Below are 27,886 nucleotides of genomic sequence, written 5' to 3'. Positions count from 1 at the left end.
ATGGAAAGTCCTACATGGCATGGAGATTAAATTCTGTTGCCACACGTATGCCAAGTCCAACTTGCAGGAATCAGCTCAAGAGTAAATCTTTTGATGGAGGGCTTTGAAGTCTTAACAACTTGCAGAATTTTCCCACCAGTTTTCAAGTTAATTTGTTGGTTTTCACTCATGGTGTCATCCCTGACTAGTTACTGCTTTTAACCAGAACCTGCAGCCAGTGGGGGAGTGGTTAAGGTGGTGCTGTGTTGCACTCACCATGACTGCAGAGTTACAAAAGTGTCCTTGATTTCACGACAGTGGTGTGCAAGCACCTCACTCCCATGTGGTCTAGCGGTTAGGATTCCTGGTTTTCACCCAGGCGCCCCGGGTTCAACTCCCGGTATGGGAACATGTCTTTAATGTTTCCCTAAGCCAAGGTGTACCGTGTGTTATTCCTCTACTGGGATAAATGGGGATGGTTATTGGCAGGTACCTGTTGCCTTTTGACAATGTTCTAGTGAACAAAGCAATCACAAGGAGCTTCTTAGTGCAGCACTGCATACCCATTTGCAACCTCCAGTCAATACTCTCCAAGCAGGAGCAGAATACAGACTTTTCCCTCTTCCCCTTAGGATTGCCATGAAGGAAACAGGAAAACCAGCCAAAACCTGGCTAAGCGCATGTCACGACACAAAACAGCTAGCTGGTCAGGCCAGTTCTCAGCAGTCTGTTTAGACCTACAGTTCAGTGGCCGCTCTTCTACTGATGAGGATGTACACATTCTGGGCGGGGAGGTAGGATAGTGTGAGCGGGGAGTCAAGGAGGCCATTTATGTGAAAAGCAAATGGCCATCTTTGAACGGAGGGAGCAGGACTAAGGGTACATGTTTCACCATCTTTCAGTGCTGTGATTGCAGCCATTCCCCAACTCTCTGTGAATGGTAATCCTGTCCATTGATCAATGGTTGTGGCAATTTGCATGTGAATGATGATGAAAGTGAGCCAACAGCCCATTGTTAATCAGTGCAAACAAACTGATCACCATTGTTAATCAGTTTTGGGTATTATGCAAAGGTACTGTTTATGAAGTTGAAGAAACTCGTTCCAGTTTGTGTTACACCTTTGCAAGCTTTGCTGTTTCCCTGCTGTAACTACATGCCACTCAAGTGTGCTTCAAGTCCACCGCATTGTAAGGTGTTAGGTTGTGAGGTCTAAGGACCTGGGTTAAGGCTTTGGGCTCTTCACACGTGTGGGTTGAAATCTCATTGCTGCAATAGGATCTTACCCAGGGCAGGCAGATGCCATCCTGTCCAAAAACACTCAGTGAAGTAGGAGACCATTTCTTTCCTACAACATTAAGAGCATTGCTGAATGTTCTGGGCTTCTAGTTTGTGCTGCACCTTTTCAAGTTTTACCGTCTAGTACTTGGCTAGGAGGCTGCTAGTTGTAGTGGTAGCATGACCGAGCGGTCTAAGGTGCTGGATTAAGGCTCCAGTCTCTTCGGGGGCGTGGGTTCAAATCCCACTGCTGCCACGCAGATGTAGCTGCAAAGTTCCCTTGGTGTTGGGTTTCATGTCTTGCCAATAAATGGAAAGTCCTCCATGGCATGGAGATTAAATTCTGTTGCCACACGTATGCCAAGTCCAACTTGCAGGAATCAGCTCAAGAGTAAATCTTTTGATGGAGGGCTTTGAAGTCTTAACAACTTGCAGAATTTTCCCACCAGTTTTCAAGTTAATTTGTTGGTTTTCACTCATGGTGTCATCCCTGACTAGTTACTGCTTTTAACCAGAACCTGCAGCCAGTGGGGGAGTGGTTAAGGTGGTGCTGTGTTGCACTCACCATGACTGCAGAGTTACAAAAGTGTCCTTGATTTCACTACAGTGGTGTGCAAGCACCTCACTCCCATGTGGTCTAGCGGTTAGGATTCCTGGTTTTCACCCAGGCGGCCCGGGTTCAACTCCCGGTATGGGAACATGTCTTTAATGTTTCCCTAAGCCAAGGTGTACCGTGTGTTATTCCTCTACTGGGATAAATGGGGATGGTTATTGGCAGGTACCTGTTGCCTTTTGACAATGTTCTAGTGAACAAAGCAATCACAAGGAGCTTCTTAGTGCAGCACTGCATACCCATTTGCAACCTCCAGTCAATACTCTCCAAGCAGGAGCAGAATACAGACTTTTCCCTCTTCCCCTTAGGATTGCCATGAAGGAAACAGGAAAACCAGCCAAAACCTGGCTAAGCGCATGTCACGACACAAAACAGCTAGCTGGTCAGGCCAGTTCTCAGCAGTCTGTTTAGACCTACAGTTCAGTGGCCGCTCTTCTACTGATGAGGATGTACACATTCTGGGCGGGGAGGTAGGATAGTGTGAGCGGGGAGTCAAGGAGGCCATTTATGTGAAAAGCAAATGGCCATCTTTGAACGGAGGGAGCAGGACTAAGGGTACATGTTTCACCATCTTTCAGTGCTGTGATTGCAGCCATTCCCCAACTCTCTGTGAATGGTAATCCTGTCCATTGATCAATGGTTGTGGCAATTTGCATGTGAATGATGATGAAAGTGAGCCAACAGCCCATTGTTAATCAGTGCAAACAAACTGATCACCATTGTTAATCAGTTTTGGGTATTATGCAAAGGTACTGTTTATGAAGTTGAAGAAACTCGTTCCAGTTTGTGTTACACCTTTGCAAGCTTTGCTGTTTCCCTGCTGTAACTACATGCCACTCAAGTGTGCTTCAAGTCCACCGCATTGTAAGGTGTTAGGTTGTGAGGTCTAAGGACCTGGGTTAAGGCTTTGGGCTCTTCACACGTGTGGGTTGAAATCTCATTGCTGCAATAGGATCTTACCCAGGGCAGGCAGATGCCATCCTGTCCAAAAACACTCAGTGAAGTAGGAGACCATTTCTTTCCTACAACATTAAGAGCATTGCTGAATGTTCTGGGCTTCTAGTTTGTGCTGCACCTTTTCAAGTTTTACCGTCTAGTACTTGGCTAGGAGGCTGCTAGTTGTAGTGGTAGCATGACCGAGCGGTCTAAGGTGCTGGATTAAGGCTCCAGTCTCTTCGGGGGCGTGGGTTCGAATCCCACTGCTGCCACGCAGATGTAGCTGCAAAGTTCCCTTGGTGTTGGGTTTCATGTCTTGCCAATAAATGGAAAGTCCTCCATGGCATGGAGATTAAATTCTGTTGCCACACGTATGCCAAGTCCAACTTGCAGGAATCAGCTCAAGAGTAATTCTTTTGATGGAGGGCTTTGAAGTCTTAACAACTTGCAGAATTTTCCCACCAGTTTCAAGTTAATTTGTTGGTTTTCACTCATGGTGTCATCCCTGACTAGTTACTGCTTTTAACCAGAACCTGCAGCCAGTGGGGGAGTGGTTAAGGTGGTGCTGTGTTGCACTCACCATGACTGCAGAGTTACAAAAGTGTCCTTGATTTCACTACAGTGGTGTGCAAGCACCTCACTCCCATGTGGTCTAGCGGTTAGGATTCCTGGTTTTCACCCAGGCGGCCCGGGTTCAACTCCCGGTATGGGAACATGTCTTTAATGTTTCCCTAAGCCAAGGTGTACCGTGTGTTATTCCTCTACTGGGATAAATGGGGATGGTTATTGGCAGGTACCTGTTGCCTTTTGACAATGTGCTAGTGAACAAAGCAATCACAAGGAGCTTCTTAGTGCAGCACTGCATACCCATTTGCAACCTCCAGTCAATACTCTCCAAGCAGGAGCAGAATACAGACTTTTCCCTCTTCCCCTTAGGATTGCCATGAAGGAAACAGGAAAACCAGCCAAAACCTGCCTAAGCGCATGTCACGACACAAAACAGCTAGCTGGTCAGGCCAGTTCTCAGCAGTCTGTTTAGACCTACAGTTCAGTGGCCGCTCTTCTACTGATGAGGATGTACACATTCTGGGCGGGGAGGTAGGATAGTGTGAGCGGGGAGTCAAGGAGGCCATTTATGTGAAAAGCAAATGGCCATCTTTGAACGGAGGGAGCAGGACTAAGGGTACATGTTTCACCATCTTTCAGTGCTGTGATTGCAGCCATTCCCCAACTCTCTGTGAATGGTAATCCTGTCCATTGATCAATGGTTATGGCAATTTGCATGTGAATGATGATGAAAGTGAGCCAACAGCCCATTGTTAATCAGTGCAAACAAACTGATCACCATTGTTAATCAGTTTTGGGTATTATGCAAAGGTACTGTTTATGAAGTTGAAGAAACTCGTTCCAGTTTGTGTTACACCTTTGCAAGCTTTGCTGTTTCCCTGCTGTAACTACATGCCACTCAAGTGTGCTTCAAGTCCACCGCATTGTAAGGTGTTAGGTTGTGAGGTCTAAGGACCTGGGTTAAGGCTTTGGGCTCTTCACACGTGTGGGTTGAAATCTCATTGCTGCAATAGGATCTTACCCAGGGCAGGCAGATGCCATCCTGTCCAAAAACACTCAGTGAAGTAGGAGACCATTTCTTTCCTACAACATTAAGAGCATTGCTGAATGTTCTGGGCTTCTAGTTTGTGCTGCGCCTTTTCAAGTTTTACCGTCTAGTACCTGGCTAGGAGGCTGCTAGTTGTAGTGGTAGCATGACCGAGCGGTCTAAGGTGCTGGATTAAGGCTCCAGTCTCTTCGGGGGCGTGGGTTCGAATCCCACTGCTGCCACGCAGATGTAGCTGCAAAGTTCCCTTGGTGTTGGGTTTCATGTCTTGCCAATAAATGGAAAGTCCTCCATGGCATGGAGATTAAATTCTGTTGCCACACGTATGCCAAGTCCAACTTGCAGGAATCAGCTCAAGAGTAAATCTTTTGATGGAGGGCTTTGAAGTCTTAACAACTTGCAGAATTTTCCCACCAGTTTTCAAGTTAATTTGTTGGTTTTCACTCATGGTGTCATCCCTGACTAGTTACTGCTTTTAACCAGAACCTGCAGCCAGTGGGGGAGTGGTTAAGGTGGTGTGTGTTGCACTCACCATGACTGCAGAGTTACAAAAGTGTCCTTGATTTCACTACAGTGGTGTGCAAGCACCTCACTCCCATGTGGTCTAGCGGTTAGGATTCCTGGTTTTCACCCAGGCGGCCCGGGTTCAACTCCTGGTATGGGAACATGTCTTTAATGTTTCCCTAAGCCAAGGTGTACCGTGTGTTATTCCTCTACTGGGATAAATGGGGATGGTTATTGGCAGGTACCTGTTGCCTTTTGACAATGTTCTAGTGAACAAAGCAATCACAAGGAGCTTCTTAGTGCAGCACTGCATACCCATTTGCAACCTCCAGTCAATACTCTCCAAGCAGGAGCAGAATACAGACTTTTCCCTCTTCCCCTTAGGATTGCCATGAAGGAAACAGGAAAACCAGCCAAAACCTGGCTAAGCGCATGTCACGACACAAAACAGCTAGCTGGTCAGGCCAGTTCTCAGCAGTCTGTTTAGACCTACAGTTCAGTGGCCGCTCTTCTACTGATGAGGATGTACACATTCTGGGCGGGGAGGTAGGATAGTGTGAGCGGGGAGTCAAGGAGGCCATTTATGTGAAAAGCAAATGGCCATCTTTGAACGGAGGGAGCAGGACTAAGGGTACATGTTTCACCATCTTTCAGTGCTGTGATTGCAGCCATTCCCCAACTCTCTGTGAATGGTAATCCTGTCCATTGATCAATGGTTGTGGCAATTTGCATGTGAATGATGATGAAAGTGAGCCAACAGCCCATTGTTAATCAGTGCAAACAAACTGATCACCATTGTTAATCAGTTTTGGGTATTATGCAAAGGTACTGTTTATGAAGTTGAAGAAACTCGTTCCAGTTTGTGTTACACCTTTGCAAGCTTTGCTGTTTCCCTGCTGTAACTACATGCCACTCAAGTGTGCTTCAAGTCCACCGCATTGTAAGGTGTTAGGTTGTGAGGTCTAAGGACCTGGGTTAAGGCTTTGGGCTCTTCACACGTGTGGGTTGAAATCTCATTGCTGCAATAGGATCTTACCCAGGGCAGGCAGATGCCATCCTGTCCAAAAACACTCAGTGAAGTAGGAGACCATTTCTTTCCTACAACATTAAGAGCATTGCTGAATGTTCTGGGCTTCTAGTTTGTGCTGCACCTTTTCAAGTTTTACCGTCTAGTACTTGGCTAGGAGGCTGCTAGTTGTAGTGGTAGCATGACCGAGCGGTCTAAGGTGCTGGATTAAGGCTCCAGTCTCTTCGGGGGCGTGGGTTCGAATCCCACTGCTGCCACGCAGATGTAGCTGCAAAGTTCCCTTGGTGTTGGGTTTCATGTCTTGCCAATAAATGGAAAGTCCTCCATGGCATGGAGATTAAATTCTGTTGCCACACGTATGCCAAGTCCAACTTGCAGGAATCAGCTCAAGAGTAAATCTTTTGATGGAGGGCTTTGAAGTCTTAACAACTTGCAGAATTTTCCCACCAGTTTCAAGTTAATTTGTTGGTTTTCACTCATGGTGTCATCCCTGACTAGTTACTGCTTTTAACCAGAACCTGCAGCCAGTGGGGGAGTGGTTAAGGTGGTGCTGTGTTGCACTCACCATGACTGCAGAGTTACAAAAGTGTCCTTGATTTCACTACAGTGGTGTGCAAGCACCTCACTCCCATGTGGTCTAGCGGTTAGGATTCCTGGTTTTCACCCAGGCGGCTCGGGTTCAACTCCCGGTATGGGAACATGTCTTTAATGTTTCCCTAAGCCAAGGTGTACCGTGTGTTACTCCTCTACTGGGATAAATGGGGATGGTTATTGGCAGGTACCTGTTGCCTTTTGACAATGTTCTAGTGAACAAAGCAATCACAAGGAGCTTCTTAGTGCAGCACTGCATACCCATTTGCAACCTCCAGTCAATACTCTCCAAGCAGGAGCAGAATACAGACTTTTCCCTCTTCCCCTTAGGATTGCCATGAAGGAAACAGGAAAACCAGCCAAAACTTGGCTAAGCGCATGTCACGACACAAAACAGCTAGCTGGTCAGGCCAGTTCTCAGCAGTCTGTTTAGACCTACAGTTCAGTGGCCGCTCTTCTACTGATGAGGATGTACACATTCTGGGCGGGGAGGTAGGATAGTGTGAGCGGGGAGTCAAGGAGGCCATTTATGTGAAAAGCAAATGGCCATCTTTGAACGGAGGGAGCAGGACTAAGGGTACATGTTTCACCATCTTTCAGTGCTGTGATTGCAGCCATTCCCCAACTCTCTGTGAATGGTAATCCTGTCCATTGATCAATGGTTGTGGCAATTTGCATGTGAATGATGATGAAAGTGAGCCAACAGCCCATTGTTAATCAGTGCAAACAAACTGATCACCATTGTTAATCAGTTTTGGGTATTATGCAAAGGTACTGTTTATGAAGTTGAAGAAACTCGTTCCAGTTTGTGTTACACCTTTGCAAGCTTTGCTGTTTCCCTGCTGTAACTACATGCCACTCAAGTGTGCTTCAAGTCCACCGCATTGTAAGGTGTTAGGTTGTGAGGTCTAAGGACCTGGGTTAAGGCTTTGGGCTCTTCACACGTGTGGGTTGAAATCTCATTGCTGCAATAGGATCTTACCCAGGGCAGGCAGATGCCATCCTGTCCAAAAACACTCAGTGAAGTAGGAGACCATTTCTTTCCTACAACATTAAGAGCATTGCTGAATGTTCTGGGCTTCTAGTTTGTGCTGCACCTTTTCAAGTTTTACCGTCTAGTACTTGGCTAGGAGGCTGCTAGTTGTAGTGGTAGCATGACCGAGCGGTCTAAGGTGCTGGATTAAGGCTCCAGTCTCTTCGGGGGCGTGGGTTCAAATCCCACTGCTGCCACGCAGATGTAGCTGCAAAGTTCCCTTGGTGTTGGGTTTCATGTCTTGCCAATAAATGGAAAGTCCTCCATGGCATGGAGATTAAATTCTGTTGCCACACGTATGCCAAGTCCAACTTGCAGGAATCAGCTCAAGAGTAAATCTTTTGATGGAGGGCTTTGAAGTCTTAACAACTTGCAGAATTTTCCCACCAGTTTTCAAGTTAATTTGTTGGTTTTCACTCATGGTGTCATCCCTGACTAGTTACTGCTTTTAACCAGAACCTGCAGCCAGTGGGGGAGTGGTTAAGGTGGTGCTGTGTTGCACTCACCATGACTGCAGAGTTACAAAAGTGTCCTTGATTTCACTACAGTGGTGTGCAAGCACCTCACTCCCATGTGGTCTAGCGGTTAGGATTCCTGGTTTTCACCCAGGCGGCCCGGGTTCAACTCCCGGTATGGGAACATGTCTTTAATGTTTCCCTAAGCCAAGGTGTACCGTGTGTTATTCCTCTACTGGGATAAATGGGGATGGTTATTGGCAGGTACCTGTTGCCTTTTGACAATGTTCTAGTGAACAAAGCAATCACAAGGAGCTTCTTAGTGCAGCACTGCATACCCATTTGCAACCTCCAGTCAATACTCTCCAAGCAGGAGCAGAATACAGACTTTTCCCTCTTCCCCTTAGGATTGCCATGAAGGAAACAGGAAAACCAGCCAAAACCTGGCTAAGCGCATGTCACGACACAAAACAGCTAGCTGGTCAGGCCAGTTCTCAGCAGTCTGTTTAGACCTACAGTTCAGTGGCCGCTCTTCTACTGATGAGGATGTACACATTCTGGGCGGGGAGGTAGGATAGTGTGAGCGGGGAGTCAAGGAGGCCATTTATGTGAAAAGCAAATGGCCATCTTTGAACGGAGGGAGCAGGACTAAGGGTACATGTTTCACCATCTTTCAGTGCTGTGATTGCAGCCATTCCCCAACTCTCTGTGAATGGTAATCCTGTCCATTGATCAATGGTTGTGGCAATTTGCATGTGAATGATGATGAAAGTGAGCCAACAGCCCATTGTTAATCAGTGCAAACAAACTGATCACCATTGTTAATCAGTTTTGGGTATTATGCAAAGGTACTGTTTATGAAGTTGAAGAAACTCGTTCCAGTTTGTGTTACACCTTTGCAAGCTTTGCTGTTTCCCTGCTGTAACTACATGCCACTCAAGTGTGCTTCAAGTCCACCGCATTGTAAGGTGTTAGGTTGTGAGGTCTAAGGACCTGGGTTAAGGCTTTGGGCTCTTCACACGTGTGGGTTGAAATCTCATTGCTGCAATAGGATCTTACCCAGGGCAGGCAGATGCCATCCTGTCCAAAAACACTCAGTGAAGTAGGAGACCATTTCTTTCCTACAACATTAAGAGCATTGCTGAATGTTCTGGGCTTCTAGTTTGTGCTGCACCTTTTCAAGTTTTACCGTCTAGTACTTGGCTAGGAGGCTGCTAGTTGTAGTGGTAGCATGACCGAGCGGTCTAAGGTGCTGGATTAAGGCTCCAGTCTCTTCGGGGGCGTGGGTTCGAATCCCACTGCTGCCACGCAGATGTAGCTGCAAAGTTCCCTTGGTGTTGGGTTTCATGTCTTGCCAATAAATGGAAAGTCCTCCATGGCATGGAGATTAAATTCTGTTGCCACACGTATGCCAAGTCCAACTTGCAGGAATCAGCTCAAGAGTAATTCTTTTGATGGAGGGCTTTGAAGTCTTAACAACTTGCAGAATTTTCCCACCAGTTTCAAGTTAATTTGTTGGTTTTCACTCATGGTGTCATCCCTGACTAGTTACTGCTTTTAACCAGAACCTGCAGCCAGTGGGGGAGTGGTTAAGGTGGTGCTGTGTTGCACTCACCATGACTGCAGAGTTACAAAAGTGTCCTTGATTTCACTACAGTGGTGTGCAAGCACCTCACTCCCATGTGGTCTAGCGGTTAGGATTCCTGGTTTTCACCCAGGCGGCCCGGGTTCAACTCCCGGTATGGGAACATGTCTTTAATGTTTCCCTAAGCCAAGGTGTACCGTGTGTTATTCCTCTACTGGGATAAATGGGGATGGTTATTGGCAGGTACCTGTTGCCTTTTGACAATGTGCTAGTGAACAAAGCAATCACAAGGAGCTTCTTAGTGCAGCACTGCATACCCATTTGCAACCTCCAGTCAATACTCTCCAAGCAGGAGCAGAATACAGACTTTTCCCTCTTCCCCTTAGGATTGCCATGAAGGAAACAGGAAAACCAGCCAAAACCTGCCTAAGCGCATGTCACGACACAAAACAGCTAGCTGGTCAGGCCAGTTCTCAGCAGTCTGTTTAGACCTACAGTTCAGTGGCCGCTCTTCTACTGATGAGGATGTACACATTCTGGGCGGGGAGGTAGGATAGTGTGAGCGGGGAGTCAAGGAGGCCATTTATGTGAAAAGCAAATGGCCATCTTTGAACGGAGGGAGCAGGACTAAGGGTACATGTTTCACCATCTTTCAGTGCTGTGATTGCAGCCATTCCCCAACTCTCTGTGAATGGTAATCCTGTCCATTGATCAATGGTTATGGCAATTTGCATGTGAATGATGATGAAAGTGAGCCAACAGCCCATTGTTAATCAGTGCAAACAAACTGATCACCATTGTTAATCAGTTTTGGGTATTATGCAAAGGTACTGTTTATGAAGTTGAAGAAACTCGTTCCAGTTTGTGTTACACCTTTGCAAGCTTTGCTGTTTCCCTGCTGTAACTACATGCCACTCAAGTGTGCTTCAAGTCCACCGCATTGTAAGGTGTTAGGTTGTGAGGTCTAAGGACCTGGGTTAAGGCTTTGGGCTCTTCACACGTGTGGGTTGAAATCTCATTGCTGCAATAGGATCTTACCCAGGGCAGGCAGATGCCATCCTGTCCAAAAACACTCAGTGAAGTAGGAGACCATTTCTTTCCTACAACATTAAGAGCATTGCTGAATGTTCTGGGCTTCTAGTTTGTGCTGCGCCTTTTCAAGTTTTACCGTCTAGTACCTGGCTAGGAGGCTGCTAGTTGTAGTGGTAGCATGACCGAGCGGTCTAAGGTGCTGGATTAAGGCTCCAGTCTCTTCGGGGGCGTGGGTTCGAATCCCACTGCTGCCACGCAGATGTAGCTGCAAAGTTCCCTTGGTGTTGGGTTTCATGTCTTGCCAATAAATGGAAAGTCCTCCATGGCATGGAGATTAAATTCTGTTGCCACACGTATGCCAAGTCCAACTTGCAGGAATCAGCTCAAGAGTAAATCTTTTGATGGAGGGCTTTGAAGTCTTAACAACTTGCAGAATTTTCCCACCAGTTTTCAAGTTAATTTGTTGGTTTTCACTCATGGTGTCATCCCTGACTAGTTACTGCTTTTAACCAGAACCTGCAGCCAGTGGGGGAGTGGTTAAGGTGGTGTGTGTTGCACTCACCATGACTGCAGAGTTACAAAAGTGTCCTTGATTTCACTACAGTGGTGTGCAAGCACCTCACTCCCATGTGGTCTAGCGGTTAGGATTCCTGGTTTTCACCCAGGCGGCCCGGGTTCAACTCCTGGTATGGGAACATGTCTTTAATGTTTCCCTAAGCCAAGGTGTACCGTGTGTTATTCCTCTACTGGGATAAATGGGGATGGTTATTGGCAGGTACCTGTTGCCTTTTGACAATGTTCTAGTGAACAAAGCAATCACAAGGAGCTTCTTAGTGCAGCACTGCATACCCATTTGCAACCTCCAGTCAATACTCTCCAAGCAGGAGCAGAATACAGACTTTTCCCTCTTCCCCTTAGGATTGCCATGAAGGAAACAGGAAAACCAGCCAAAACCTGGCTAAGCGCATGTCACGACACAAAACAGCTAGCTGGTCAGGCCAGTTCTCAGCAGTCTGTTTAGACCTACAGTTCAGTGGCCGCTCTTCTACTGATGAGGATGTACACATTCTGGGCGGGGAGGTAGGATAGTGTGAGCGGGGAGTCAAGGAGGCCATTTATGTGAAAAGCAAATGGCCATCTTTGAACGGAGGGAGCAGGACTAAGGGTACATGTTTCACCATCTTTCAGTGCTGTGATTGCAGCCATTCCCCAACTCTCTGTGAATGGTAATCCTGTCCATTGATCAATGGTTGTGGCAATTTGCATGTGAATGATGATGAAAGTGAGCCAACAGCCCATTGTTAATCAGTGCAAACAAACTGATCACCATTGTTAATCAGTTTTGGGTATTATGCAAAGGTACTGTTTATGAAGTTGAAGAAACTCGTTCCAGTTTGTGTTACACCTTTGCAAGCTTTGCTGTTTCCCTGCTGTAACTACATGCCACTCAAGTGTGCTTCAAGTCCACCGCATTGTAAGGTGTTAGGTTGTGAGGTCTAAGGACCTGGGTTAAGGCTTTGGGCTCTTCACACGTGTGGGTTGAAATCTCATTGCTGCAATAGGATCTTACCCAGGGCAGGCAGATGCCATCCTGTCCAAAAACACTCAGTGAAGTAGGAGACCATTTCTTTCCTACAACATTAAGAGCATTGCTGAATGTTCTGGGCTTCTAGTTTGTGCTGCACCTTTTCAAGTTTTACCGTCTAGTACTTGGCTAGGAGGCTGCTAGTTGTAGTGGTAGCATGACCGAGCGGTCTAAGGTGCTGGATTAAGGCTCCAGTCTCTTCGGGGGCGTGGGTTCGAATCCCACTGCTGCCACGCAGATGTAGCTGCAAAGTTCCCTTGGTGTTGGGTTTCATGTCTTGCCAATAAATGGAAAGTCCTCCATGGCATGGAGATTAAATTCTGTTGCCACACGTATGCCAAGTCCAACTTGCAGGAATCAGCTCAAGAGTAAATCTTTTGATGGAGGGCTTTGAAGTCTTAACAACTTGCAGAATTTTCCCACCAGTTTCAAGTTAATTTGTTGGTTTTCACTCATGGTGTCATCCCTGACTAGTTACTGCTTTTAACCAGAACCTGCAGCCAGTGGGGGAGTGGTTAAGGTGGTGCTGTGTTGCACTCACCATGACTGCAGAGTTACAAAAGTGTCCTTGATTTCACTACAGTGGTGTGCAAGCACCTCACTCCCATGTGGTCTAGCGGTTAGGATTCCTGGTTTTCACCCAGGCGGCTCGGGTTCAACTCCCGGTATGGGAACATGTCTTTAATGTTTCCCTAAGCCAAGGTGTACCGTGTGTTACTCCTCTACTGGGATAAATGGGGATGGTTATTGGCAGGTACCTGTTGCCTTTTGACAATGTTCTAGTGAACAAAGCAATCACAAGGAGCTTCTTAGTGCAGCACTGCATACCCATTTGCAACCTCCAGTCAATACTCTCCAAGCAGGAGCAGAATACAGACTTTTCCCTCTTCCCCTTAGGATTGCCATGAAGGAAACAGGAAAACCAGCCAAAACTTGGCTAAGCGCATGTCACGACACAAAACAGCTAGCTGGTCAGGCCAGTTCTCAGCAGTCTGTTTAGACCTACAGTTCAGTGGCCGCTCTTCTACTGATGAGGATGTACACATTCTGGGCGGGGAGGTAGGATAGTGTGAGCGGGGAGTCAAGGAGGCCATTTATGTGAAAAGCAAATGGCCATCTTTGAACGGAGGGAGCAGGACTAAGGGTACATGTTTCACCATCTTTCAGTGCTGTGATTGCAGCCATTCCCCAACTCTCTGTGAATGGTAATCCTGTCCATTGATCAATGGTTGTGGCAATTTGCATGTGAATGATGATGAAAGTGAGCCAACAGCCCATTGTTAATCAGTGCAAACAAACTGATCACCATTGTTAATCAGTTTTGGGTATTATGCAAAGGTACTGTTTATGAAGTTGAAGAAACTCGTTCCAGTTTGTGTTACACCTTTGCAAGCTTTGCTGTTTCCCTGCTGTAACTACATGCCACTCAAGTGTGCTTCAAGTCCACCGCATTGTAAGGTGTTAGGTTGTGAGGTCTAAGGACCTGGGTTAAGGCTTTGGGCTCTTCACACGTGTGGGTTGAAATCTCATTGCTGCAATAGGATCTTACCCAGGGCAGGCAGATGCCATCCTGTCCAAAAACACTCAGTGAAGTAGGAGACCATTTCTTTCCTACAACATTAAGAGCATTGCTGAATGTTCTGGGCTTCTAGTTTGTGCTGCACCTTTTCAAGTTTTACCGTCTAGTACTTGGCTAGGAGGCTGCTAGTTGTAGTGGTAGCATGACCGAGCGGTCTAAGGTGCTGGATTAAGGCTCCAGTCTCTTCGGGGGCGTGGGTTCAAATCCCACTGCTGCCACGCAGATGTAGCTGCAAAGTTCCCTTGGTGTTGGGTTTCATGTCTTGCCAATAAATGGAAAGTCCTCCATGGCATGGAGATTAAATTCTGTTGCCACACGTATGCCAAGTCCAACTTGCAGGAATCAGCTCAAGAGTAAATCTTTTGATGGAGGGCTTTGAAGTCTTAACAACTTGCAGAATTTTCCCACCAGTTTTCAAGTTAATTTGTTGGTTTTCACTCATGGTGTCATCCCTGACTAGTTACTGCTTTTAACCAGAACCTGCAGCCAGTGGGGGAGTGGTTAAGGTGGTGCTGTGTTGCACTCACCATGACTGCAGAGTTACAAAAGTGTCCTTGATTTCACTACAGTGGTGTGCAAGCACCTCACTCCCATGTGGTCTAGCGGTTAGGATTCCTGGTTTTCACCCAGGCGGCCCGGGTTCAACTCCCGGTATGGGAACATGTCTTTAATGTTTCCCTAAGCCAAGGTGTACCGTGTGTTATTCCTCTACTGGGATAAATGGGGATGGTTATTGGCAGGTACCTGTTGCCTTTTGACAATGTTCTAGTGAACAAAGCAATCACAAGGAGCTTCTTAGTGCAGCACTGCATACCCATTTGCAACCTCCAGTCAATACTCTCCAAGCAGGAGCAGAATACAGACTTTTCCCTCTTCCCCTTAGGATTGCCATGAAGGAAACAGGAAAACCAGCCAAAACCTGGCTAAGCGCATGTCACGACACAAAACAGCTAGCTGGTCAGGCCAGTTCTCAGCAGTCTGTTTAGACCTACAGTTCAGTGGCCGCTCTTCTACTGATGAGGATGTACACATTCTGGGCGGGGAGGTAGGATAGTGTGAGCGGGGAGTCAAGGAGGCCATTTATGTGAAAAGCAAATGGCCATCTTTGAACGGAGGGAGCAGGACTAAGGGTACATGTTTCACCATCTTTCAGTGCTGTGATTGCAGCCATTCCCCAACTCTCTGTGAATGGTAATCCTGTCCATTGATCAATGGTTGTGGCAATTTGCATGTGAATGATGATGAAAGTGAGCCAACAGCCCATTGTTAATCAGTGCAAACAAACTGATCACCATTGTTAATCAGTTTTGGGTATTATGCAAAGGTACTGTTTATGAAGTTGAAGAAACTCGTTCCAGTTTGTGTTACACCTTTGCAAGCTTTGCTGTTTCCCTGCTGTAACTACATGCCACTCAAGTGTGCTTCAAGTCCACCGCATTGTAAGGTGTTAGGTTGTGAGGTCTAAGGACCTGGGTTAAGGCTTTGGGCTCTTCACACGTGTGGGTTGAAATCTCATTGCTGCAATAGGATCTTACCCAGGGCAGGCAGATGCCATCCTGTCCAAAAACACTCAGTGAAGTAGGAGACCATTTCTTTCCTACAACATTAAGAGCATTGCTGAATGTTCTGGGCTTCTAGTTTGTGCTGCACCTTTTCAAGTTTTACCGTCTAGTACTTGGCTAGGAGGCTGCTAGTTGTAGTGGTAGCATGACCGAGCGGTCTAAGGTGCTGGATTAAGGCTCCAGTCTCTTCGGGGGCGTGGGTTCGAATCCCACTGCTGCCACGCAGATGTAGCTGCAAAGTTCCCTTGGTGTTGGGTTTCATGTCTTGCCAATAAATGGAAAGTCCTCCATGGCATGGAGATTAAATTCTGTTGCCACACGTATGCCAAGTCCAACTTGCAGGAATCAGCTCAAGAGTAAATCTTTTGATGGAGGGCTTTGAAGTCTTAACAACTTGCAGAATTTTCCCACCAGTTTTCAAGTTAATTTGTTGGTTTTCACTCATGGTGTCATCCCTGACTAGTTACTGCTTTTAACCAGAACCTGCAGCCAGTGGGGGAGTGGTTAAGGTGGTGCTGTGTTGCACTCACCATGACTGCAGAGTTACAAAAGTGTCCTTGATTTCACTACAGTGGTGTGCAAGCACCTCACTCCCATGTGGTCTAGCGGTTAGGATTCCTGGTTTTCACCCAGGCGGCCCGGGTTCAACTCCCGGTATGGGAACATGTCTTTAATGTTTCCCTAAGCCAAGGTGTACCGTGTGTTATTCCTCTACTGGGATAAATGGGGATGGTTATTGGCAGGTACCTGTTGCCTTTTGACAATGTGCTAGTGAACAAAGCAATCACAAGGAGCTTCTTAGTGCAGCACTGCATACCCATTTGCAACCTCCAGTCAATACTCTCCAAGCAGGAGCAGAATACAGACTTTTCCCTCTTCCCCTTAGGATTGCCATGAAGGAAACAGGAAAACCAGCCAAAACCTGGCTAAGCGCATGTCATGACACAAAACAGCTAGCTGGTCAGGCCAGTTCTCAGCAGTCTGTTTAGACCTACAGTTCAGTGGCCGCTCTTCTACTGATGAGGATGTACACATTCTGGGCGGGGAGGTAGGATAGTGTGAGCGGGGAGTCAAGGAGGCCATTTATGTGAAAAGCAAATGGCCATCTTTGAACGGAGGGAGCAGGACTAAGGGTACATGTTTCACCATCTTTCAGTGCTGTGATTGCAGCCATTCCCCAACTCTCTGTGAATGGTAATCCTGTCCATTGATCAATGGTTGTGGCAATTTGCATGTGAATGATGATGAAAGTGAGCCAACAGCCCATTGTTAATCAGTGCAAACAAACTGATCACCATTGTTAATCAGTTTTGGGTATTATGCAAAGGTACTGTTTATGAAGTTGAAGAAACTCGTTCCAGTTTGTGTTACACCTTTGCAAGCTTTGCTGTTTCCCTGCTGTAACTACATGCCACTCAAGTGTGCTTCAAGTCCACCGCATTGTAAGGTGTTAGGTTGTGAGGTCTAAGGACCTGGGTTAAGGCTTTGGGCTCTTCACACGTGTGGGTTGAAATCTCATTGCTGCAATAGGATCTTACCCAGGGCAGGCAGATGCCATCCTGTCCAAAAACACTCAGTGAAGTAGGAGACCATTTCTTTCCTACAACATTAAGAGCATTGCTGAATGTTCTGGGCTTCTAGTTTGTGCTGCACCTTTTCAAGTTTTACCGTCTAGTACTTGGCTAGGAGGCTGCTAGTTGTAGTGGTAGCATGACCGAGCGGTCTAAGGTGCTGGATTAAGGCTCCAGTCTCTTCGGGGGCGTGGGTTCGAATCCCACTGCTGCCACGCAGATGTAGCTGCAAAGTTCCCTTGGTGTTGGGTTTCATGTCTTGCCAATAAATGGAAAGTCCTACATGGCATGGAGATTAAATTCTGTTGCCACACGTATGCCAAGTCCAACTTGCAGGAATCAGCTCAAGAGTAAATCTTTTGATGGAGGGCTTTGAAGTCTTAACAACTTGCAGAATTTTCCCACCAGTTTTCAAGTTAATTTGTTGGTTTTCACTCATGGTGTCATCCCTGACTAGTTACTGCTTTTAACCAGAACCTGCAGCCAGTGGGGGAGTGGTTAAGGTGGTGCTGTGTTGCACTCACCATGACTGCAGAGTTACAAAAGTGTCCTTGATTTCACTACAGTGGTGTGCAAGCACCTCACTCCCATGTGGTCTAGCGGTTAGGATTCCTGGTTTTCACCCAGGCGGCCCGGGTTCAACTCCCGGTATGGGAACATGTCTTTAATGTTTCCCTAAGCCAAGGTGTACCGTGTGTTATTCCTCTACTGGGATAAATGGGGATGGTTATTGGCAGGTACCTGTTGCCTTTTGACAATGTGCTAGTGAACAAAGCAATCACAAGGAGCTTCTTAGTGCAGCACTGCATACCCATTTGCAACCTCCAGTCAATACTCTCCAAGCAGGAGCAGAATACAGACTTTTCCCTCTTCCCCTTAGGATTGCCATGAAGGAAACAGGAAAACCAGCCAAAACCTGGCTAAGCGCATGTCACGACACAAAACAGCTAGCTGGTCAGGCCAGTTCTCAGCAGTCTGTTTAGACCTACAGTTCAGTGGCCGCTCTTCTACTGATGAGGATGTACACATTCTGGGCGGGGAGGTAGGATAGTGTGAGCGGGGAGTCAAGGAGGCCATTTATGTGAAAAGCAAATGGCCATCTTTGAACGGAGGGAGCAGGACTAAGGGTACATGTTTCACCATCTTTCAGTGCTGTGATTGCAGAGGGAAACATAAGGAAAGCCAGCCAACCCCTGGCTAAGTGCAAACTTACTAACATTGTCAATCAGTTTTTTTTCAAGTAGTTTTAGTTCGACTAGTTTTTTTTTTTTGCAGATATACTTAATGTAAGATTTCTTACGATGTGACTTTGATGTGTAATAAAACATTTTAACCACTGAAAATGCAACATAGAGATGCAAAGAATCTCATTTCTGGCTCTTCCTTTCTCCAACCAAATTAACAGTCGAAATCCAGTCTGTAGAAAGACTTCACAATGCTTGGCTATTTATCTCATTTTATTTTTGTTTCTTTTTCCTAAACAACACAGAAAACACATCCACAGACATACAGACCAATTTGTGTACTTCTACATCACTGCAGCAAAGTGAAAAGCATTATATTCTCAGCATATATTCTCTTAAATCGCTGTAATAGCCGTGGAGAGTTTAAAGATAGCACAAGAGGGTAACATTAACCTGAAGCATCCATTAAACTCTCATTTAGTTATCAAGATTCTCTTTTTTCTCATAGGTGCAATGTATGATTTCCTTTCAGGCTTTTCTTTCATGTCCGTGATTAGAGGGACATTTTTTGTTGGAAAAAAAAGTCCTGCATCCTCATCCAATAAAACATCAGAAATATTTGTACTTGAAGCAACGCCTGGACCCTTTTCAAAAAGAAAACCAAAGGAGACCTAAAAGAAACCAATCAAACATAAACTTCATTTAAAAAAAACTCCAAAGGATTATTTTAAACGGTGAAAAAAAAAATATGTTCGAGTCAGCATCTGCTGTCCCTGCTCCACGTGTGTTCTCAGAATGCCTTTCAAGGGCTATTTGCAAATTTTTTCCAAACTGCCTTTGTGTACTTGTACGTTCAGAGCTTTTATTTGTATGTGTGCATCATGAGCTCAGTTTTGGCGTAAAGAAACCATCTTTGGTCTCCAGTGTAGCTCATGTTTTTCAGCTGTCCTGGCTTCATATGTGCGCCTGTGTGTTGCTCCATGCCCTCTATCCGCCCTCTGTAGTCATTAGTGCCCTGTGTGAAACAGGCACGCTGCCCCGTTGCACTCTCACACAGCTTATTTACTTTGCCTCACAAAGCTGTAGACAGTTCAGACTCTACTAGATCCGATTGCAGTGCAAACTCTTCATTTAAATATCTTCTAAAGTTGAAGCTGTTTTTCAGCTTTCAGCATTTCACCCACTCACCTTTAATGGAGATGCAATAAAATGTGTTATTCTTTTAAATGTTGTAAGTTAGCCAGACACTAATTTCAACTCCAAGGAAAGAAGGAAAGAAAGAATAGCTATGCTGGAAACTGCACACAAACAAAGCAACATGAACATTATGAGATTGTGATAAATGCACATTTATTACTAACTTTCTCAAATTAAATGCATTTTGCAGTGCAGTTCTGCTTCCAGTGCTTATATTTTTGCATCAATTCAAACCTCTCACACGTGTTGCTGCTTCTTTTTTGTTTACTGAAACCTCTATAAACACATGACTCGTCCACAATAGATTGTTGCTTTGTGTCTTATCTAACTAGAGCTGCATTAAACTTTTGGCATGTGGTGAAAATGAGTTTATTTAGAAATGCACAAGATCTGATGAGTTATAAAGACTAAGAATTTCAGTTGTCAGTTGTTAATAAAGATCTTCTCTATAACATGGGGCCATGAGATTATATAACAGTTGGGTGTGTCTTTCAGCACTGAGATTTATTTTTGAGGCCTCATGAGGGTCTGTTCTGGTCTGCGGGGCAAAATGAGGAACTAACCTTATTTCAGCCACACAGCATGGAGAGTCAGTGCAGAAACAAAGAACACACCTGCCTGTCCTTTAGTTCCTCTTCATAGTTCATGGTCCCTTCTCATGTTCACATGTTCAAATAACACACTCCATGTTTAACTTACAAACTTTTTTAGGCTTGTTCGTGTGTTTGTAAAGGATTAGGGTTATAAAAAAGAGCAGTTTTTATTAGAAGTGTATTAGAGTGAATGTGAGATGGACAGTCGCTTTTTACTTTTTTGCAGAAAGTGGATTCAGTTTATCTGGACATTGCGTTTTCATCTTTTGGTTAAACAAACCTTGTCTGATTCTGTGTGTGTGAGGGGGTTTTGTGCTTTTTTTGCATTCCTGGATGTTTAAGTAGTGAGAAAAGTGTTGTTACTGTAGTACTCATAGAAACAAGAGCCAAAACAATAAAAACAATAGGCAAGTCCACCCAATTATTGTACAGTGTTACATTCTAACTCTTACTGCAAAAAGGATCACAGCTATAGTCCCACACAAACACTTTGTTGAATGTTTCTCTGCCTGCCTAAGCATGTATCCTAGCATTCACACGCATGTGACTCGTGTGCTCGCCAAAGGATACTTGAACATGAGGATGAGAGGAACCAGTGGATAGAGCCACTAAGCTTCTAAATGGTAGACACCCTGCACTACCATCAGCAGCCTGAATGCATCTTAACTGTTTTAAGAAAATTATGTAATGAGATTATAAGCAGTTATTAGAAGAAAACCACAGTGTCTTACAGATCCTTTGTTTACAGGCTTTTTGTCTGACAGAGATCAACATTGACGACCATGAAGTCGGTTTTTCTGCAGCTGTTTCCAGCTTTTAAAAATTGACAGTTTAGATTTTTGTGAAGGAGTCACTCATGACTCATTGAGTGAATGCACTGTATGGCCAATTGGCTGCATGCAGTTAGTTGATGTCACATTTTCAGATTGCTTCAGATGTCTTGGATTCCCGGCTGAGCCAGTTGCCAAAAAAGTACCTGGTATCAGATACTACAATCTAATGGTAATGGTAACCTAATTATAATAATAGCTGCTGTTAGAACTCATGAAGTAAGACAAACAAGCGACCGCAGGATAAAACAGGAAAGCGTAATTGAATACGTGCATGTTTTTTAGCTTGTTCGCGTAGGTGCATTTGTTTTTGTATAACATCTGTTGCTTTCTGTGTTTATTTGCGTGTGCCTGTTTATTTCTGCTTCACCGTGAGTGTGTTTGTGTGTGATTGTTTATGGGGGGGCAGGCTGACGCAGCAGAACCAACTGCAGCTTGGCGTGCAATAGAGGCGGGTACACACACTCGTGTACACACACTTTATACACATGAGCACAACTTTGTATATACTACAGCTGCACAAACTGCTCACAAATGTGACGCTCGGATATTAAAGTGACATTTGAAACGACACGTTGAGCATGTGCAGATATGTGGAAGGACAAACATGCGCTCGTGGACACACACACGAACACACCATGGGATTGGTTTATCATGTGAACTGTCACTGTTGCTGCTTTTATTGCTGGAAAGAGACCACGTGAAAGAGAGAGAGAGAGCGAGGAGAGGGGCAGCGAGGGAGAGAGGTAAGTGTAATCAAAGGGGTGAGGACAGGGAAATAAGAGGGAGAGAGAAGGGAAAAGGAGTGAAGTGAGAGGATCGATAGATAGATAGATAGATAGATAGATAGATAGATAGATAGATAGATAGATAGATGCGTTGGAAAAGGAGGCGATCACCAGCACAGGCGAGGACGGGGGACAATGAAGATGAGGAGAAGGCGATCACATCCTTTAGAGTGCATTTCTTTAAAGGTGGAGCTATTTTCTTATTGTCTTATTGTCTTGTCATGTCAAGTGTGTCTTCAAGTGCCCAGTCAACACATAAGTGTTGTGTTGTAGGGCTGATGTGTGTGTGTGTTCATGTGTGGCAAACCTACAGAGTTGGTTTGTGAAACGAGCTGTGTTTGTGGGACGATGAGGATGTGATGAAGAGGAAGGTGTAGAGAAGATACACTCTGGCTCACACCTTTGGGAGCAGCCCTGCAGTGTGCATCAGGGGAATCTCCTGACTGACAATTTAGTGTCTTTCGCCTCTGTTGGACACTTCTTACTGCTGCCATTGGGGTTTCTTTTTCACCACTTTCTGTTTTATTTTGAAATCTTTCTCGAGTTTTTGTTCCGTTCACTTTCTGTTTGTGACACACCTGCACGTATACTTCTAAGTTCTCCGACTCTTGATCAATTGTCAGATGGTCTTTTTTGTTTACTCAAGCTTTCCATGATCTCATCCTTACAGTGTTCCTTGTGTTTCACTTTTGCTTTCATGACTGCCCCTTACATGCATTCTTCGCCATGCTGCCCTATCATTTGTTAATAATACACCTGGATATTGTTCTTTTTTTGTTCTCTGCTTCCATGTGTGTCCTGCATTTGAGTCCTCTTTGTCTGGTGACTGTTGACATACATAAAGCATGTATGTAAAGTATGTGTCACCACAGCTAGCTACAACAGTGAACTGACATTTACTTGAATTCAGAAATTTCACTTAATTCATCTTAATTAAGCCAACAAATAAAACCAGGCAGGGTAGTAATGCCCTCTGTTGGTCTCTTCGTGATAAAGTCACATGAAGGGAAACTGCTACGTGCTGCCTAAAATACAGTGTATTTGCATTATACTCTAATTTTCCTCCGGTCTTTCATAAAAGTTTGGTCAGGCTGTTTTTTGAAAACATCTATATGTATGTGTAAAAAATACTATGACAAAGGCCTAGTTTTATACATTTCACTGTGTTGTACGATATTAAAATGACCACAGTTACTGTTACTGTCTACACATTCTGCCCCTGGTTAATGAAACCAAAGGATCATTTCCTGTGTCTTACTGATTCTTACTGTTAGCAGAGGGTCTGCACAGTTTTTGCTTTTGTTTCCTGAAAACATTCCTCTGCTACTGGAACAATAGAGCTGCTAGGTTTTCCTGTAACTACTAATTAGGTGCAGTACACACACACACACACACACACACACACACACACACACACACACACACACACACACACACACACACACACACACACACACTCCTGATCATCAGTGCAGTCAACAAACTAATTAAAATCTAGACCTTTCTTCACTAAAATGTTAGCACACATTTCTTGAGTGGTGTGTATCATGGGTCTTACTGTTTGTCAGATATTTTAATAAAATATTCTTCAAAAGGCACCAACAGCTCAAGCACAGTGGAGAAGTCTCGTTCAGGGACTTGAGGAATGGAGGTAAAAACTAGCAGACAGCAGCTTCCTGCAGCTGCTTTGATTGACAGCTCACCTGCCAAAAAAAGCAGCCACTCCCCTAATGGACTTACCTCAAACCTTACGCTTACCTGGAGTTATACAGTAGAACAACCGCTCTACAGTTGTTACAAAGGGGGAAACTTTCCAAGGAGACAAACACAGTTTTGTTTTAATAGCAGGCAGCAAATGTGCTGTGAAATCGCTGTAGCCTCTAGCGGCCACTAGAGGAGCTGTAGTGGCTTTTAGATTGGTTTAATTTTGTATCCCTGGAGTTTGCCTTTACTGTCTAAACATGGCAAAAAACATCAGTAGTGTTTTGTTTATAATTTGCAAGGAAAAATACTTCATTTGCATTTCCATGTCTTTATGTCGTAGCTGTACACGCTGCCACGTGGGGCAGTGTGAAAAACATGTGAAAACAGCACTCACAGAGCACAGCCCCCCTCTAAGGCAAAGGGCTAGACTAAAACTGGTGTTTTATGATGGTTTTATTGCAATATCGTGACTTTAGCCTGCTAGGGCGACAATGTGATGTTGTAGGGCAACATATTAAAAAATAGTGTGTCGTACAGCTCTCGCCATGCTCTTTCATGTAATTTATTACTGGATATTTCTGTTTCTTCAAATTATTTTGAGGATCGACTTGAAGGTCAAGTTCAAGTGCGTAGCCATCCTATATATTCATGTCCCCCAATTGATAGTATACTGCTGTGGATTTTGAAGATGATCCATCGAAAATTGTGGGTAATATAAAGCTTTTATTGATTTTCACATTTGGTGCAACCTTGATTAGATTTTCACCAAAATTAAATCAGCTCAAGCTGTTATTGGTATCTACCATCACACAGAATTGAACATGATATCATGAAAACTTTGGACACTAGACAAACAGACAGACAAACAAAGGGAATGGATTACATACTCCCCTCTCTCTTTTGGGGGAGAACAATTGGAAATACATATGCTCTCATTCATGTTTGGACTAGTGCTGGTGTCTTTGCTTTGCCCCTTCCTTTTGCCCCTCCATTGTTCTTAAAACACTTTTTGTGGTGTAGTGAACCAAGTAAAATCTGCTTCTGTTTCTTCCGTTGTTTTTTTGCACTTTGCCCTCTTTGTGATGAACTCTGCTGGTTCTTCCATTTACAGTTTGAGATAAACTTTCAGCCAATCACAGATTGCCCTGAGGTGAGAATTTGTTGATTTGCTGGAGCGTGCCACAGGCGTGGTTAAACGAGCTGACTAACGTGAGCTATGCAGACAGGCAGGAAATTGGCATCTATTAATGTTACTAATTAAAGTTTCTCTAGAACTCCTACAGTTTCTTAAAAAACTGGATTATAAATAGTGGCAATCAAAAAAATTTCCACTACACAGCAAATTCAAAAGTGTTAAATGTTTTGGTGTTAACAGTCTTCTTGCAAAAGTAGAGTTAATTTTACTCTAAGCAGAGTCACATTCTTTTAGTGTAACTCTGAGGTGTAAAATGATAGTAGTTAAAATTGAGTGTTAAAAATGAGTGTTTCTCTGTCAAATCTGGAGGTGTTACAATGGAAACATTAACTCTTGACTTCTTAACTCTGAACTCCTAGAGGGGCTATGACACCAACAGAGTAAATTCACAGACTCCGCCCCCAGCACGGCTCCAATCGAAGCTGAAGTGAAGCCATTTCAGAACATTTTGCTCTACATATTTGAGTTGTTTGCGATGCTTGGTAAGTCATTTTTTCAAAGATTGTTTCAATTATTGTTATTAGCTTTTACTTCTGTAGCTCTTTGGAGTTGAGACAAAGCTGTGTGAAAGGCATTAGCCATGTTGCTCGGTGATAGCATAATATTCTGTTTTAGCTAGCTGAAAGGTATTGTTTGCGGGCAAATACCACAGCCATGAAAAAAAGCTTGCATGTGAATTTTCAGTCAAACTTTTGGTCAAATACACCTAAAACAATGTCTAGAATGTTAAATGTTGGTATAATGGTGCTACTTGAAGCCTGAAAACGATCGCCCATAAAAAAAAACGAGCAAACAGCAGTAGCTGACGTCCTGACTGGATTCTACGTTAGCATAGATCCCTCCAGAGTTTTGTGCACACGGTTTAGGTAAAAATGAAAAAGGTTGAGGTTTTACATTTAGTTCAGTATTACCTGTTGCCTGTGTCCTTGTCTTTTGGGAAAATACTTTACACAAGTAATGGCTCAAAGAGGATTCCTTTTTTTTTTTACTGTGCTGCAATTGTTTACTGGCTTATTTGTTCCATTAATTAGTGTCAACTAATTTTTATTCGGTCTCCGCACAGGATATGCTTGTGAAGATGGAATATGGGGGAGAGCAGAAGTGCGTTGAAGTTCCACAAAGGGATGAATGAAGGACATGCATATTGTATTGAAGAAATAAGTGATGAGAATGCTGTTATTTGCATTTACCATGTCAGACCTTTTGATAAACAAAATTCTAATGAAAGTGAGAACATGTACACTGTTACATCTTTCAGAAAATGTTTTGAAATTGTGGTACACAGTTCAGAATAAATGTTTTCCAAAAACCATTGCATCTTTTTAGTTCCAAAAGAAATTTCTAGAAATTCAGAACAGTAAAATTCCCGCTTTTTAGAATGAATTAGAAGATAACTCTTACGTAGTTAAACTAAAATACTCTTTGAGAGTTAATATATAAACTCTTAACACCAAGTGTTAAATTATCAACTCCAGACAGATTTGGTGTTTAACACTAAATCAGAGTTAACGTACCAACTCTCCAAAAAGAGTTAAATTAACACTCTCTGGTGTGGACCCATATAGACACTTTAATAGTGTTGAAATCAAATCCGACAGTGTTAATTTGGACATGCTGGATTTGCTGTGTAGAGACCAAAGCACCTGAGATTTAAGTGTTTATGCTTTAGCTGTTGTTTAGCTGTTTACACCTTGCATCTAGAACTCCTTTAACGACGATGACCTGCGATGTATAATTGCATCCTGGATCGCCAACTTTCGTGCTAATTCAGCACTTCTTTATTGTTTTGTGCCACAGAGCATTGGAAATAATATAACTCCTACATGTTGGACCTTCACTCATAGAAAAGTTGTTGCTGCACATTTAAATATTTACACACTCTCACACCCGGAGCTGCTCGTTGGTTATGGTTATGGTCTGGCTAAATAATTCATGTTTGTTTTGTGTGTTCACTACCAGATGATACGGAAATTATTCGCAGACGTGTTCGAGCTCACTCTGGTTTCTTCCTGATGAAGCTTTTCATGTCAAATATGCCAGGCCGTGCCAGAGACAGTCAGATATGTGGATAAGTAGGAAGAGGAGGAGGAAGTTAGTGATAAGGATTTGTGTGTCAGATAAACACTGACGGAGATATGAAGACGCTGGTTTGATGCGTCCCTGCGAGTAGTTTCAGGAAATAAATGCATGTTGATCAGGCGATGCAGATCATTTGATTTCTGCAGAACTGGAGGCTGACTTTAAGAAACTTTGTGAAACAAAAAAGTCAATGATGAATCGATAAAATGTTACAAAAAAAACTGGTTACGCTGTACACTTGGCATGCAGAGGCCAAGGGGGAACTCGTGTTCAGGAAATCTGTGTGGATGCATTACACAAAACACAAACTCACAGAAACTCACAAATGCTGATTTGAGTCATTTTGCTATTAAACATCTGCTGTTTCCTATTTAAAATCATGCTGTGAGTCTGCTGTGTGTGCGAGCGCTTTGTTGTTGTTGTTGTGGTTGGTAAATGTATTCTGACATACATTATGCAAGTGTGTTTCACTTCTATAACTTCATCATGTTTTCGTCACTGGAAGAAATGCACTCATATTAACATATCGAGTTTCTGAAATTGACAGCAGTTGTTTTTCCCTTTAAGGTGAATTTTATGTTTAACATAAATGCTGTGTATGTTGAACATATTTTCCTTTCTGCTAAATATGTATTGGTTAGTGATGCTAGAACTTTTAAATTGAAAGAGACAGCCGTAACTCAATAGTTGAGCTCGTTTCTGACACTGGGAGAAGATTATTCCCATACCAGGAGTTGAACCCAGGCCACCTGGGTAAAAACCAGGAAATCTAGCCGCTAGACCATATGGGAACCAACTGGGATTTTATACTTTCTGCAGCTGCGCATCCTCTAGGGTCTGCCTAGATCCCTCTTATATAAGGTTGATCATCAGGCAATGAGCATAAGGGTCCGCACAGACTAGTCCGCTGGAGCAAATACACCTGCATCCAAGTAAAGTATTACAGGGATGACGACTCAGTGTCAGGTCTCCAGCTATCCTTGTGCATGTCCACAAGTTAGAGGACATACACAGGGTTGTTCCCAGGACTTTTGAAATTGGGGTCCAGCAACTAGTCAGTGGTTATATAGTAATACAAACTAGCAATATAACTTGAAAACTAGTGCAAAATTCAGTGAGTAGCTTAGCCACTGAGATGAAGGCCTAGAGACCAGTTGGCAAACTTAGTCGCTAGGGAAAAATATATATTTTCCGACCTGCTTGCAAGTAATGGGTCCACTGAAGCATGTGTACAGTATATGCACAGGTGGTAGGGACTTGGAATAAGGAGAGCAGAACTACATAAAGATGTTTTTCCCTTTTTCATTTAATTTGTTTATTACTACTGAGGCTTTAAAAAACCATTAGTTAGTTACCGGATATGTTTTTACCCCCGC

At 44.1% G+C, this 27,886-nt stretch overlaps 23 non-coding genes across 23 annotated transcripts; all 23 read left to right on the top strand.

Annotated features, from left to right (window-relative positions):
- Positions 1–316: 316 nt before the first annotated feature.
- Positions 317–388, top strand: trnae-uuc (transfer RNA glutamic acid (anticodon UUC)). Its single transcript has one exon. It is a non-coding gene; the product is annotated as a tRNA-Glu (tRNA).
- A 1,041-nt stretch (positions 389–1,429) lies between these two features.
- Positions 1,430–1,511, top strand: trnal-aag (transfer RNA leucine (anticodon AAG)). Its single transcript has one exon. It is a non-coding gene; the product is annotated as a tRNA-Leu (tRNA).
- A 370-nt stretch (positions 1,512–1,881) lies between these two features.
- On the top strand, positions 1,882–1,953 carry trnae-uuc (transfer RNA glutamic acid (anticodon UUC)). The gene has a single exon. It is a non-coding gene; the product is annotated as a tRNA-Glu (tRNA).
- A 1,041-nt stretch (positions 1,954–2,994) lies between these two features.
- trnal-aag (transfer RNA leucine (anticodon AAG)) lies at positions 2,995–3,076 on the top strand. Its single transcript has one exon. It is a non-coding gene; the product is annotated as a tRNA-Leu (tRNA).
- A 369-nt stretch (positions 3,077–3,445) lies between these two features.
- On the top strand, positions 3,446–3,517 carry trnae-uuc (transfer RNA glutamic acid (anticodon UUC)). Its single transcript has one exon. It is a non-coding gene; the product is annotated as a tRNA-Glu (tRNA).
- A 1,041-nt stretch (positions 3,518–4,558) lies between these two features.
- On the top strand, positions 4,559–4,640 carry trnal-aag (transfer RNA leucine (anticodon AAG)). Its single transcript has one exon. It is a non-coding gene; the product is annotated as a tRNA-Leu (tRNA).
- Positions 4,641–5,009: 369 nt separating this feature from the next.
- trnae-uuc (transfer RNA glutamic acid (anticodon UUC)) lies at positions 5,010–5,081 on the top strand. The gene has a single exon. It is a non-coding gene; the product is annotated as a tRNA-Glu (tRNA).
- A 1,041-nt stretch (positions 5,082–6,122) lies between these two features.
- trnal-aag (transfer RNA leucine (anticodon AAG)) lies at positions 6,123–6,204 on the top strand. Its single transcript has one exon. It is a non-coding gene; the product is annotated as a tRNA-Leu (tRNA).
- A 369-nt stretch (positions 6,205–6,573) lies between these two features.
- On the top strand, positions 6,574–6,645 carry trnae-uuc (transfer RNA glutamic acid (anticodon UUC)). Its single transcript has one exon. It is a non-coding gene; the product is annotated as a tRNA-Glu (tRNA).
- Positions 6,646–7,686: 1,041 nt separating this feature from the next.
- trnal-aag (transfer RNA leucine (anticodon AAG)) lies at positions 7,687–7,768 on the top strand. The gene has a single exon. It is a non-coding gene; the product is annotated as a tRNA-Leu (tRNA).
- Positions 7,769–8,138: 370 nt separating this feature from the next.
- Positions 8,139–8,210, top strand: trnae-uuc (transfer RNA glutamic acid (anticodon UUC)). Its single transcript has one exon. It is a non-coding gene; the product is annotated as a tRNA-Glu (tRNA).
- A 1,041-nt stretch (positions 8,211–9,251) lies between these two features.
- trnal-aag (transfer RNA leucine (anticodon AAG)) lies at positions 9,252–9,333 on the top strand. Its single transcript has one exon. It is a non-coding gene; the product is annotated as a tRNA-Leu (tRNA).
- A 369-nt stretch (positions 9,334–9,702) lies between these two features.
- Positions 9,703–9,774, top strand: trnae-uuc (transfer RNA glutamic acid (anticodon UUC)). Its single transcript has one exon. It is a non-coding gene; the product is annotated as a tRNA-Glu (tRNA).
- A 1,041-nt stretch (positions 9,775–10,815) lies between these two features.
- Positions 10,816–10,897, top strand: trnal-aag (transfer RNA leucine (anticodon AAG)). The gene has a single exon. It is a non-coding gene; the product is annotated as a tRNA-Leu (tRNA).
- Positions 10,898–11,266: 369 nt separating this feature from the next.
- trnae-uuc (transfer RNA glutamic acid (anticodon UUC)) lies at positions 11,267–11,338 on the top strand. The gene has a single exon. It is a non-coding gene; the product is annotated as a tRNA-Glu (tRNA).
- Positions 11,339–12,379: 1,041 nt separating this feature from the next.
- Positions 12,380–12,461, top strand: trnal-aag (transfer RNA leucine (anticodon AAG)). The gene has a single exon. It is a non-coding gene; the product is annotated as a tRNA-Leu (tRNA).
- Positions 12,462–12,830: 369 nt separating this feature from the next.
- trnae-uuc (transfer RNA glutamic acid (anticodon UUC)) lies at positions 12,831–12,902 on the top strand. Its single transcript has one exon. It is a non-coding gene; the product is annotated as a tRNA-Glu (tRNA).
- Positions 12,903–13,943: 1,041 nt separating this feature from the next.
- On the top strand, positions 13,944–14,025 carry trnal-aag (transfer RNA leucine (anticodon AAG)). Its single transcript has one exon. It is a non-coding gene; the product is annotated as a tRNA-Leu (tRNA).
- Positions 14,026–14,395: 370 nt separating this feature from the next.
- Positions 14,396–14,467, top strand: trnae-uuc (transfer RNA glutamic acid (anticodon UUC)). Its single transcript has one exon. It is a non-coding gene; the product is annotated as a tRNA-Glu (tRNA).
- A 1,041-nt stretch (positions 14,468–15,508) lies between these two features.
- On the top strand, positions 15,509–15,590 carry trnal-aag (transfer RNA leucine (anticodon AAG)). The gene has a single exon. It is a non-coding gene; the product is annotated as a tRNA-Leu (tRNA).
- Positions 15,591–15,960: 370 nt separating this feature from the next.
- Positions 15,961–16,032, top strand: trnae-uuc (transfer RNA glutamic acid (anticodon UUC)). Its single transcript has one exon. It is a non-coding gene; the product is annotated as a tRNA-Glu (tRNA).
- Positions 16,033–17,073: 1,041 nt separating this feature from the next.
- trnal-aag (transfer RNA leucine (anticodon AAG)) lies at positions 17,074–17,155 on the top strand. Its single transcript has one exon. It is a non-coding gene; the product is annotated as a tRNA-Leu (tRNA).
- Positions 17,156–17,525: 370 nt separating this feature from the next.
- Positions 17,526–17,597, top strand: trnae-uuc (transfer RNA glutamic acid (anticodon UUC)). The gene has a single exon. It is a non-coding gene; the product is annotated as a tRNA-Glu (tRNA).
- Positions 17,598–27,886: the final 10,289 nt, after the last annotated feature.

Source organism: Astatotilapia calliptera, chromosome 3 (assembly GCF_964374335.1).
Source record: "Astatotilapia calliptera chromosome 3, fAstCal68.1, whole genome shotgun sequence".
Classification (NCBI taxonomy): domain Eukaryota; kingdom Metazoa; phylum Chordata; class Actinopteri; order Cichliformes; family Cichlidae; genus Astatotilapia; species Astatotilapia calliptera.
This window is presented reverse-complemented; position numbering and strand designations above follow the sequence as displayed.